The sequence below is a fragment of the Hipposideros armiger genome, unplaced genomic scaffold (assembly GCF_001890085.2).
Source record: "Hipposideros armiger isolate ML-2016 unplaced genomic scaffold, ASM189008v1 scaffold_138, whole genome shotgun sequence".
Classification (NCBI taxonomy): domain Eukaryota; kingdom Metazoa; phylum Chordata; class Mammalia; order Chiroptera; family Hipposideridae; genus Hipposideros; species Hipposideros armiger.
In genome coordinates, this window is record NW_017731488.1 from 3197057 (window position 1) to 3209127 (window position 12071).

General features: G+C 42.0%; 1 protein-coding gene across 2 annotated transcripts in view; it reads right to left on the reverse strand.

Moving 5' to 3' along the window:
- Positions 1 to 12071, reverse strand: part of WASF2 (WASP family member 2) — a 65507-nt gene that overhangs the window by 22140 nt on the left and 31296 nt on the right. The window contains exon 1 of one of the 2 annotated variants that reach the window (XM_019650220.1): positions 172 to 343. The exons of the other annotated variant lie outside the window; for it this stretch is intronic. The gene's annotated coding sequence lies outside the window, so the exon portion shown is untranslated. Of the gene's footprint in view, positions 1 to 171; positions 344 to 12071 lie in introns of those variants that run through there. 2 annotated transcript variants of the gene reach the window in all.

Consider the following 12071-nt stretch of genomic DNA (forward strand, 5'->3'; position numbering starts at 1 on the left):
TGGGCTGTGGTCCTGTTTCCCTATCTTGTGAAACTAAAGATATCTAAAAACATGATTTTTGTGCTAGGGAAAATGGCAAATTCACCTCAGATAAAAAGATAACATATCCAAGTCCCCCTTATTGCAAAAGCCTCTTAAACAACAACAAAAAAGCAAAGCAGGTTTACTTACATCAAATCTTAAAACACCAGTTCATCACCAAAAAAGTTGATTATGAATAAAAAATGCTTGAACCAAGCTAAATATCAGAGATCTTAAAAGTGAACCAACATATTGTCTGACCAAAATAATAAAATTTTTAAAAAACGCCTTTCAGGCTCAAAGGGGGAGTAGAACCCTTTGGAACAGACTGCTCCTTGTTATGGACATTCTGATCTGCTAAGGGTAAAAATAAAACAGGAAGCCAGCAGCTTGGGGAACAAGATTTCCTGTCACCAACAGCAACAGCCCAAGAACCAAGAGAATCAGCTGTTTGCTCATAACTTTGAACCTCCCTTTAATAGTCACTGTGTGGCAGCTGTGCCTATCTTTGGGGTGCAGAGGTGTTTCCTGAATATTTGTCTGCTAAGGAAATAATTTTCATTCCGTTCCTCTAAGTTACCCTTTGACTCAACAGGTTTTTTAACTAAAACTCTGGACTTTCCTTTCCAGTCTAACTCTTCTCTTCTTTTACTTAATGTAAAGGATATCAGATACTAAGATGCAATCTTTAGTGACTCATGATGAAAAGAGAGAGTTTAGAACAGGAAAGGAGGGAGGGGGTTACAAATAAAAGAACCTCTCAGGGCTCTTGTATACCACCCTCCAGATGCCCTCAGGCTCCCAGAAATTCAAAAGTTCAGTCAGAGATGACTTTGAAAACAACCACGGGGTTCCCTCCATTAGCAGTAATTTCAGTCTTGTTCCAGCTTCTCAGAAGACCTAAAGGAGCCAAATCCTCTTGAAATTCTGTGTTGAATGTGGCAAATGACAAGGCATTCCAGAAGTTGTCTCTGGACACCTAATGGAAACTGGATTCCAGATGGCTAGGTAAATGTCAGATTGGGGAGGCAGGGGGCAACTTCTAACACCTTGGTACTTTGGTATTTACACTTTCCCTAGTGCTTTGGGTAAGCAGATACTAATGGAGTTAAGTCTATGTCATATGGGTAGGGTTTACTTGAAATCAAATTTTCAATAGCAAGATTGCTTCCTCTGGCCAAAAGAACCAGCTCCCATAACCAGCTAAAGAGTACTTAAGAAATGACAATGTCAATAACCATCAAGACAAAACAATAGAAAAGTATATCTGCTACTAAAAAAAGTCATTTAATATGTTTCAGAGCCACCAAAGAAAGAATCCCTGTTATATGGAATTACCTGCATCACTGCTTATTTTTGTTTTGAATAATAAAGGCTAGTTATATTTTGCATAAGAAATATGAAATTATGCATGATCTGAACCACAATAGTAACTTGACACACACACAAAAGCTACATTCAGGTGAAGATAAACCTAGAAATGGACCAAGACTTCTAGGCCCTTGACTCATCTCAGCTTCAAGTGGTGGAGTTGAGACATATGGGATTAGTCCTGACTCTGACACCCAACCAGCTGTGTGATCTCAGGCAAATTTCCTAGAGACATTAAATAATATAACATATATAAAATGTCCACTACTGGGCTAAAAAAAGGTAGTTACTTGTAGTTCTACGGACCCTAGTCAAATCTTCCAGGAAAATCCATTTTATTCATTGATAAATTTTTTTTTTAAAGATTTTTATTGGGGAATTGGGGGATGGGAACAGCGCTGGGAAATTGGGGGAAGGGGAACAGACAAGTTGCTGTCCTTTTGTTCTTCAGTCTAGCTGTGGAGGACGTTGCTTCACTGGCCCAAGTTGGCACCATCATTGCACTCTTCCCAGGCAAGGCAGATCAGTTGCCAGCTTCTGGATGGCTGCTCACGGTGGCTGCTAGCCATTCACGCTGGCTGCTGGCTACACACGGTAACTCATGGCAACCCACTGCAGCAGGGCCTGCAGCCTACACCGATGCCGGCGACTCACAGGCAGCCCAGCTCCAGGTTGAGCTGCTGTTCAGCATCTTAGCTGTAGAGGGCAGTGTCACTGGCCCTCATATGTGGGATCCGAACTGGGGCCCTCTGGCGTCCCAAGCCAGCTCTTAACCAACGCGCCACTTGGCCGGCCCTCATTGATAAATATTTTAAAAACAGTTTTAACCCTGAACTTTTTTATGCAGTAGAACCCAACAGTCACATATAGCTGAAACTTTAGACTTCAATGGAGTTTGGTGGGTTTTTTCTGGAGGTTGCTCCCAGTCATGCTTCTGGACCTACTGAAGAACATATATTCTCTCTCTTCCACTCTTTCATTCTGGGTTCCTCATGTGAACCACAGAACAAACAAAATGATTAGAGTGACTATTTTCTCAGTTCTCCTCAAGACTGTACATAACTAGCACCATTCCAGATGCACTGGAGAAGTTAATATATTACATACAATGGATGCCTAAGGGCACCAGGGTTTAACTCTCTCATAGAAATCTGGTTGAGGAAGGCTCCTCTGTCATTAGTATAGTCATTTACCGGAATATTTGGGGAGCACTGTGTGTTGAGGAACCACTGAATTAAGGAACTGTCACGGTCAAATTTGCATTTTAGACAAATCATTCTAACAGAAGCAAAGAAGTTATATTTGGGCAGGAGAAGGCGGAAGGTAAACACCAGTTGGGAAAGTCTTCATGGGCATGGAAGGAGACGATAAAAATGGAGAGACCCACCACAGCTAGCAAATATGAACTGAAAAATCACAGACAGGTGACAGGGGTGAGTCCTGATGTACATCAAAACTCCTGATAGTTTTGTATAGTTATACTCACAAGTGATAAAAATGTATGTTTCTTTATTAAGTATCATGGAAAAAGCTAAATGCTAGTGTCAGTTGACAGGAATGAAGAGAAAGTGAAGAAAACCAAGAAAGTAGTGGATCTTAGCTGAGAAAAGAAGTTTTGAATACATGGAGAGTGGAATGCCCTGTCTTTAAAGAATCAATCAAGTTCTTTTATCAGTTATACTTTTACTTTAACTTTAAGGCAGGTATATAGAGGTGCTTGCTAATTTGGGGATTTGAGAAGTTCTTACCTTGGGGGGATGTTACATAGCAAAGGAATTAAATTAGAACCACTGAGAAGATAAAAAAGTTACAGGGAAGTAGATTTCAATTTAGTTAGTTCCTTTTATTTAGAGCTTTCCTATATCAGAATGGGTTCTCTTTAGAAGTTATGAGCTCCCCAATACCATCCTCTGGATGACCTGCTATCAGGCATGTTGGGGGAGACATTCCTAGACTGTTAAGATGTTGAGAGGTCAGATTGGATGACTTCTACAATGCCTTAAATCAAAGATGATATAATTCTCACTCTGGGCTTCAGTTTCCTTATCTGAAAAATAAAGGGACTAAGCTAGATGATCTTGAAGAAGCTCTAAAACTCCTGGCTTTGTTTCTACCTAAGCTGCCATAACCTCCTCACTTGGCCAACACCCACTTGCATTCTGAAAACAAGGCCAGAGCAGGTCTACGAACTACAGATAAGGCTGAATTCATGGCCATGAATCAAGCGCTTCTCCAGGTTTAGATTCATCTAGTTACCAGGACCCACAGGGTCCAGAATGGTCCAAAGGACGTTCCACACAGAGCTCTGAGGTTAAGTTATTTATAGCCTAGGAGGCTCCCAGACTGATCTGGGAGTTGGCTACCCAAAAAATTAGCTTTGGACCACTTCCAGACATCCAGCCAGGCTCAGCAGCAAGCCCCATCTTTACCCCTGGCTATTTTTCAGCCTAAGGGACTTGAGAATGAGTCTAAGAACAAATAAAAGACTTCAGGCATCCCTTCCTAGCCACGGTCGGGCAGTACCCTGACTAGTCTGGACTGTCAGTACCATGCAGGGATTCACACTTTGAATTGGAAACTGGATGGGGTGTTCTTTCAGGTCCCTTCAAACATGAAGATTCCGTGACTCTCTATATTTGAAGTTATCGTGGAATATTTATATATCACATTTGGTCAGTGTCAAGTCAAAAGAAGACTTTGACATCCAGCCTACACTCTGAACTCTCACAACTTGGATCCCAAAAGCCTGCAGCAGGAGCGGGGTGAGAGGAGAGGTAGGGATTGGGAGGGTGAAGACGGTAATAAAGGAAGGCTGCATGTGAGAGGGAGGGTGCACTCATGTGTACCCCTCTCTGAATTCCTGTTATTACCAGGAGAGAAGACAGATGACTGCTTGTTCTGGCAATGATGTTTATTACTAGCTGTTTATTATAAATAAACACCACTTCATTTAGAGTCAAGGTCACTGATAACACCTGCAGATTTCTATGGTCACATCCAAAGGCAAGTATATTTGAGCTATAGCAATAACCATAACAACAGAAATGCTTCTCAAGGCAGTTCCTCTTTGAAACATACCCCCAAAATGCTGATCAGCAGTAGCCGGGGATGACAACACACGTGGGGAGGTTGTATGTGTGGCAATTAGAACTTCTGCTTTTTCACTTCAGCATTTCCCACTGTTCTATAGTTAACAGCATTTTGCATGGGGGCATATGAGAAGAGCTTTACTTTGTAGACCAGTTTCCTCTTTCAAGTTAAATTTCTTTATGTTAAACACTATGCATTCCAGGTGCCAGCCAAGTGGCACGTTGGTTAAGAGCTGGCTTGGGACGCCAGCTCTGAGCAGCAGGGCCCCGGGTTGGATCCCACATGAGGGCCAGTGACACTGCCCTCTACAGCTAAGATGGTGAACAACAGCTTGACCTGGAGCTGGGCTGCTGTGAGTCGCCGGCGACAGCGTAGGCTGCAGCCCCTGCTGAAGTGGGCTCCCATAAGCCACAGTGTGTGGCCAGCGGCCAGCAGCCAGCATGAGAGGCCGGCAGCTGATGTGAGCTGCCAAGAGCCACGGTGAGCGGCCGTCCAGAGGCCGGCGGCCGTCCAGAGGCCGGCGACCAATCTGCCTCACCTGGGAAGAGCGCAATGATAATACCAACATGGGCCAGTGAAACAGCGTCCCCCACAACTAGAATGAAGAACAAAAGGACAGCAACTTGTCTGTTCCCCTTCCCCGATTCCCCAACACTGTTCTCCTCCCCCAATTAAAAAAAAAAAAGAATATGCATTCCAAGGGGGTTCAAGAATTGAAAAGTCAAATAATCATGTCACTTCAAAATGATAAACGCCACACAGGCTTACTGTAATCTAAGTTTATCTACTAAAATGTTTAAACACACATGAATTCACTATTGCATATAGCCCTCCTCATTACCAAGCAACAACCACAAGGATGAATGCCTCATTGTAGACTTAAAGCACCCACCCACTTCCTGTTGAAATACAGGGTGGGGCTGAACCTACAAATATAACCAGACTCTCTCCGAACACAAGATATGACTGACAAATCAGTTTAGGTCACTAGAGTAATGTCCAAAAGAGCTAGTAAAGATAAAACTGGAACTCCTAGGACAGAGAAAAGATCCGACAGGGAGAACCAAGAAAAAGAGCTTACTTGTGATGTAAAACCAGGAGAAATTTCCAATTCCATAAAAGAATGATACCAACTATGGACCTACACTCAATAAACGTAAGGCTCTGTCTTGTCCTGATTTGGTTTGGGGAAAGGAGCCCAGGAAACAGGACTTCCAAACTCCACTACGTACTCCTTGAGCACACTGTACATCTTTCAAAGACCATTCACACCTGGTAATTCCGTAACTTTCTATTATCTTTTGGGGGCAATATCACCTTTTGTTCTTACCTTTATTACTCTTCGGGCTCTAATTACAGTTTTGCTTTTAAAGCTAAAATTGGGGGATCACTTTTCCCTTCAAAATTGGTTTCTTCTAGTATCAACTATTCCACAGAAAACTAACTCTTCAATGGCCAAAATCAGGTTTTCTTTTTAGTAGGATCCATCTGGTTGTCCAAAAGAAAATACGTTTAAACTGTGAGTCAGAAACCTGGATTCTAGTCCTTACTTAGTTTAATGATGACTGACAATTGGGGGGGAAAATTTCAATTCATCCTTCTAGTTCGGCTGTAAACTGCACTAAAAAAATGCTTTAAAGATGCTATATGAAAGTGAGATTTTGTTTGCAAAGTGTTCTGAACTCCAAAGAAAAGATTTATTCACATAAAATATTTCTTGTATCTCTATCTTGGCCCAAGTTCCATGTTATGGATCCACTTAAATTACATAGGGTCTACAATGTTATCATTGATGACTTTCAGTCAGACACAAAGTTCATTTTACTTTCCCAGTTTAATGCCAATTTCTAGCAATACCCAATTCATCAAAATGGAATGGTTTGAAATATTCCCAACTACCCATCTAAATAGGCTTACTTTTATACTGTGATTGGATAAATATAAATTATGACTGATTCAACTCAGAAATGGAGAAATCTTACCCCTAACATTTGTGGGTACTCAAGTACCAGGTTTCTTTCAGATATAATCATCAATTGAGCATTATATTCACAGGAGTTTAACACAAAAAAACAACTAAGATGCTCTGAAAAACATATACCAACACACAAAAGTATCAATCCTCAACAAATCAGCTCACAAGATTACTAGAAATATGTCAGTAACTCACAATATTGTAATAATAAACCCCCAAAATGAAAAAACTTCATTTTTCAGAGCTTCCTTTCTTATTTATAGCCAATGACAGAAGAGAGTGATCTCTAGTTGGTGGTGCTCAAAAATTTGAGATAAGATACAAAATTATTTGAGATAAGATTGATACAAAATGCATTCCTCTCCCAGTACCTGGGCTCGAGTACCTGGGAGGAAGCCAAACCTGGGCCTGTGCTACCTACCATATGGGAAACACACAGTTGGCTTTTATGCAAGTGTCTAATCCCACTTTACTACCTTACTCAGAGATGGAAAGGATGGGGCTAGGCTGTACCCTTTTTTTCCTGCTTCCTGCACGGAGCAGTAAGTACTGCACTAGGTTAAGTTCCCTACAGACAAGGCACTGGAGCACCCACTGGTGGGTTAGAAACAAAGGCAGGTTTAAAAACGAGGGAAGAAGGAGCTAATCAGAGACGAATCGCACATCAGGCACCAAGTAAGTCTCATTTCATCCTGCCAGCTGTCTAACCATTCATTTTAATCTCTATGATGCCTCACTTCATATTTCAAGCTTCTCTGCAGTAACTGCTCCCTCTCTGGGATGGAAAGGCCAAAAAAGAAACTGACTTTACACAACTGAGAAAGGCCAGGGAAAAAAAGGTTGCAGAGCAACAACAAAAAAGGAAATTCAGCAAAATGTTTTGCTGACAGCTCAGGGCAATATACAAACACACCGTGTGGTCATGGAGCAGGCAGAAGCAGCAGTCCTGGGTGTGACTGTTAATATACCAACTTAAGTGAGGAGCGGGACCTAGCAACCACAACTACATCTGAACACCAGGGAGTGGAATTATGGAGCAAACTGACATTCAATTCCATATCAACTATTCTATTCTGCCAGCTGTAACAAGAATTCATTCCTGGAAAAGTGTCACACACTCATCTGTCACTAACGGCCAAGCCGCCAGCAACTGACTAAGAGGGGAGCTGTACATCTACTTCCTCTCACAAGGTCTATTCACCACTCAATACATGGGATTTATACGGAAAAGTCCTTGAGCAGAGGGGAAAGTAAGTGCCCATTCTTTTCTTTCTACCCTCAGTTTACTAGGCAGTTACCAGGGCCCTCATAACCTAATAAGCAGTGGTGCAGGCAGCAAGAACGGGGACAATAAGAGAGGCGTGGGTGTCAAACCACTACTGCCAAATTTTAGCTTTGGGACCTTGGTAAACGGTCGAATCTCTTAGTCTGTTTCCTAATCTGTTAAATTAGTATAATGATTCCTCATTCGTAAAGTTGTAAAGAAAAATTAAATAATGCATGTAGAAAATGCTTAACGCAGTGCCTGGCACAAAACAGATTATTGCGGTGGTGATGGTGGTGGTGGTGGAAGTACTAATTCTACATCTATCTAGCATTTAACTATGGGCCAGGCACTGTTCTAAATGTTTTATTTATTTATTTAAAGATTTTTATTGGGGAATTGGGGTAGGGGAACAGTGTTGGGGAATTGGGGAAGGAGACCAACCAAGTTGTTGTTCTTCAATCTTCGTTGTGGAGGGCGCCAGTTGCCATCTGGCTGCCCATCAACAGCTCATGTCCTCTAAGCTCAAGGTGCTGTGTTCAATCTTAGTTCCGGGTGGGCGTAGCCACCATCCCATGTGGGAGTCAAACCAGCAGCCTTGTTGTTAAGAGTGCACGCTCTATCCACTGAGCCATCCGGGCGGCAGCTCAGCTCAAGGTGCCGAGTTCAGTTTTAGTTGCGGGTGGGCACAGCCCACCATTGAACAGGCAATCTTGTCGTTACACCAGCTGAGCCATCCTGCCACCTGTCGGCAGCTCAGCGACAGCTCAGCTCGGGCGCAGCTTCACTGGCCTATGTGGGAATCGAACCGGCAACCCTGTTGCTCAGAGCTTGCGCTCTTAAGCCAACTCTTAACCAACTGAGCCACTCAGCTAGCCCCTAAATGTTTTATATGTGGTTCTCTTAACCATTAACACTACTACTAACCAAGCTTTAGGTTGTATAATGGTTAACTACTAATTATAGTACTCTTATCAATCAATGAATATTTATCAAGTAGACACTAGAAGACACAAAGTATAAAATCCCTCCCTTGACTCCAAGAGATTGTAATTTAATTGAGACAAATAAAACCAAAGTAACAATATAGCAAATAAACAGAAGTTCAGTTAGCAAAAGAATAATGCAGTCAATGACGACAATAGAAAGAATGGAAAGAGCACTGACCTGAAGGGACTAAGCAGATTTCTTGGACTAAAGGTCTGAACTGGCAGGATTTGTATTTAAAGAATAAAGAAGGGACGGTTTTTCAGGTGGGCATAATATAAGCAGAAGTCTTGAACTTTACCACGAAAAATGTATAGAAAAGTCACAATTCTAGTGGGCTTTACCGAATTTCATCAAGTCTAAGATGCCACTGATTGTTAAGATGCATCATGATTCAAGAGATGTTAAAATGTACATCTCAGAATCAATGAAATATTTCTTTTTCTAATGAGAGGGTGGACATGATGATCTTTAAAAGTTCTTGCCAACCCTAAAATGCTGATTCTATAACTCAGACTTACAAGAGAATATTCAAATTTTACAAACACCATGGGGAAAAACAAAAATAATAAATACAAGAGAGGCTGGAACCATGCTCTATTATTTATTTGCAAGGCTAAAATATCTACTGTCTCACTAGTATGTTCCTGTTTTCCTTTCCAGTTCTAACAGCTGTTTTAATATCCGTGCCTGCGAATTCTATCATCTCTGTCATTTCTGAGTGCTTCTACTGACTGATTTTTCTCCTAGTTCTGGGCCACATTTTCCTGGCAAGTCTGGTAACTTTTGATTGAATGTTGGACACTGATTTTACAGTGTTGAATATCTAACATTGTTGTTTTCATTTCAAGGCTGTTAAGCTTTGTTCTGGTAGGCAGTTAACTTTAGTTCAGTCTGGTACCTCTGGGGGCTTGTTTTTAAGCTTTTTAGGGCGGGTGCAGAGTAGCCTTTACTCTATGACTATTTTAACCCCAATACAAAGATATGGCCCTTCTACAATCTCTACTGGACACTCGCAGTGAGCAATGTGGACTCTCCACTCTGGCTGGTAGGAACTCTAACACTTCCCCACTCTGGGAACCAGAGAGCTCATAGCTTTCTGGTCACAATTTCCCAAACCTCCTGGAGTTTGACCCCAGGCATGTGTGTAGTCAGCAAAGACTCCAGGGGCCCCTGAGGAGATTCCTAGAGCAGATTTTTGGCATAGCTCTCTCCTTTCCAGAGCTCTATCCCACAGCTTCCAGATGCCTCAGCCTCCCCTGAACTACAATCTCTGTCTCTTCAGTTCAACAAGACCATGTGCTCTGCTTGAGAATCCCCCACCCAGCTCCATTGCTAGAATATACATTTAGACAGAAGCCAGAGTAATCACAGGGCTCTCCTTTATTTTGCTTCTACAAGGGAAACAAACGCTTATGGTGATGGGAGCCCCGTGCTTCCTATTGAGTCAGGATTGATTTCGACTCTAGTTCTGCAAGGCCCCCAATCATAAAGAGGTATTGTAAAATTCTGAAAGTCACATTGATTTCAACTTATCTTCAGTAAGTGTATATCATGGGTACTTTTAGAAAAAATAACAGCAAAAAGTGGGTATCTTGAAATCAAATAAGACAGCACAGCAAGTAGAAAGGATAGCATCATCATAAGCATATAATATACTTGAGTAACACATTTAATTAGTTTTTTGAATGATCACAGTTGAGAACGATGAAAGAAAATTTCTCTTTTCTTTTTTTTTTTGAAGTTAATGCACATATATAAGTGCTTCCCCCATTAAAAAAAATCAATATAACTTGGGGAACCCAGAGGCATGTTCGGTCAAGGGAATCCAGGATTCCCTGAGCCGCTAGTTATGTGACTTTAGGCTGGTTCATCTTTGAGTCTCATCTGTAAAATGGGGGAAAACCTACCTCATAGGACAGTTCTACGAATAAAATGAGACATGTGTAAGCCTTCTAGGGGAGTGTCTAGCACCCAGTAGGTGCTCAGTAACGGACAGCTTTCATTATTACTAATTCAAAGGAATGCTGAGTTTGTTTGGACTCATCTCCTAGTGGTAATGAAATCATCTAAGGAGAGCAGGTCAAATTAAACAGCACTGAGCACTCCACAAAGGCCTCTCCTAATTGGCCCTCTTTTCTTTGGTCTCAGTGGAGACCTAGTAGTCGGTGGGCCTCTTATCTTCCGAGACAGATTCTCCAGGAGTGTGGAGACAACTGCTGAGAAAGGAATGGATGGCCTCTGCTTACATGATGCCAATTTTCCGGATTAAGACAAAGGGTATCAGTCTTCCATATCACAGTCAAGAGTCAATTCAGTATTTTCACTTTAGGTACTTGGAAAGCAAAATAGTCTCAAAGGGACTATTATCTGGATTGTGGTGTTTCTTTAAAACAAAACAAAACAAAACCCTTTCATCTTTAAAGCCCAAGGCAAATGTCACCACTTCTAAGAAGCCTTCCTTGACTCTTCTATGGAGTCTGAAGTCATTTCTCCCTCTCCAAAAGTTCCAAAGAGATATGCTGAACCTTTTTTTTTTTTTCCTCCAAAGATTTTACTGGGGAATTGGGGAAGAGGACCAGCCAAGTTATTGTCCTTCAATCTTAGTTGTGGAGGGCGCAGCTAGTTCAGCTCCAAGTCCAGTCGCCATCCCGCCACCCGTCGGCAGCTCATGGCTGCTCAGCTCAAGGTGCTGTGTTCAATCTTAGTTGCTGGGGGCGTAGTCCATCATCCCATGCGGGAGTCGAACCGGCAACCTTGTTGTTAAGGAGCACGTGCTCTCACCAGCTGAGCCATCAGCTCAGCGGCAGCTCACTCGGGTACAGCTCACTGGCCCATGTGGGAATTGAACCGGCGACCCTGTTGCTCACAGCTCGTGCTCTTAACCAACTGAGCCACTTGGCCAGCCCGTTGAACCTTTTTTTTAATAAGTCACTACATTCTATTTTGTAGCACACGTTTTTGGGGTGTACAACTCTGAATACAGGAACTGAAAAACAAAATATCTTGAAACCTAACAGAAGTAGTAGTCCCAACAGCAGCTATCTGGAGATGAGGTGGGATTCATACAACATCTTGATGTCTGCTCAATAAACGTTTGTCGAATTCCTAAAAAGTGCCGAGCATGTACGGTATTTGCATTTTCTCGAATATCTCTAATCCTCAAAATGCCTCTGCAAGGTAAGCAGTAGCATTCTGATTTTACAGATGAGAAAACTAAAATGAAGAGCAGTTCTGTAACTTTATCAAAGTCAGTCAGCTTTTAAACCCAGGTCCATCTGTATCCGAAGTTCATGCTCTTTCCATGACACCATAAACTGACTCTTCACAAAACACCCAAACCAAGAAGTTAGACAAATATGT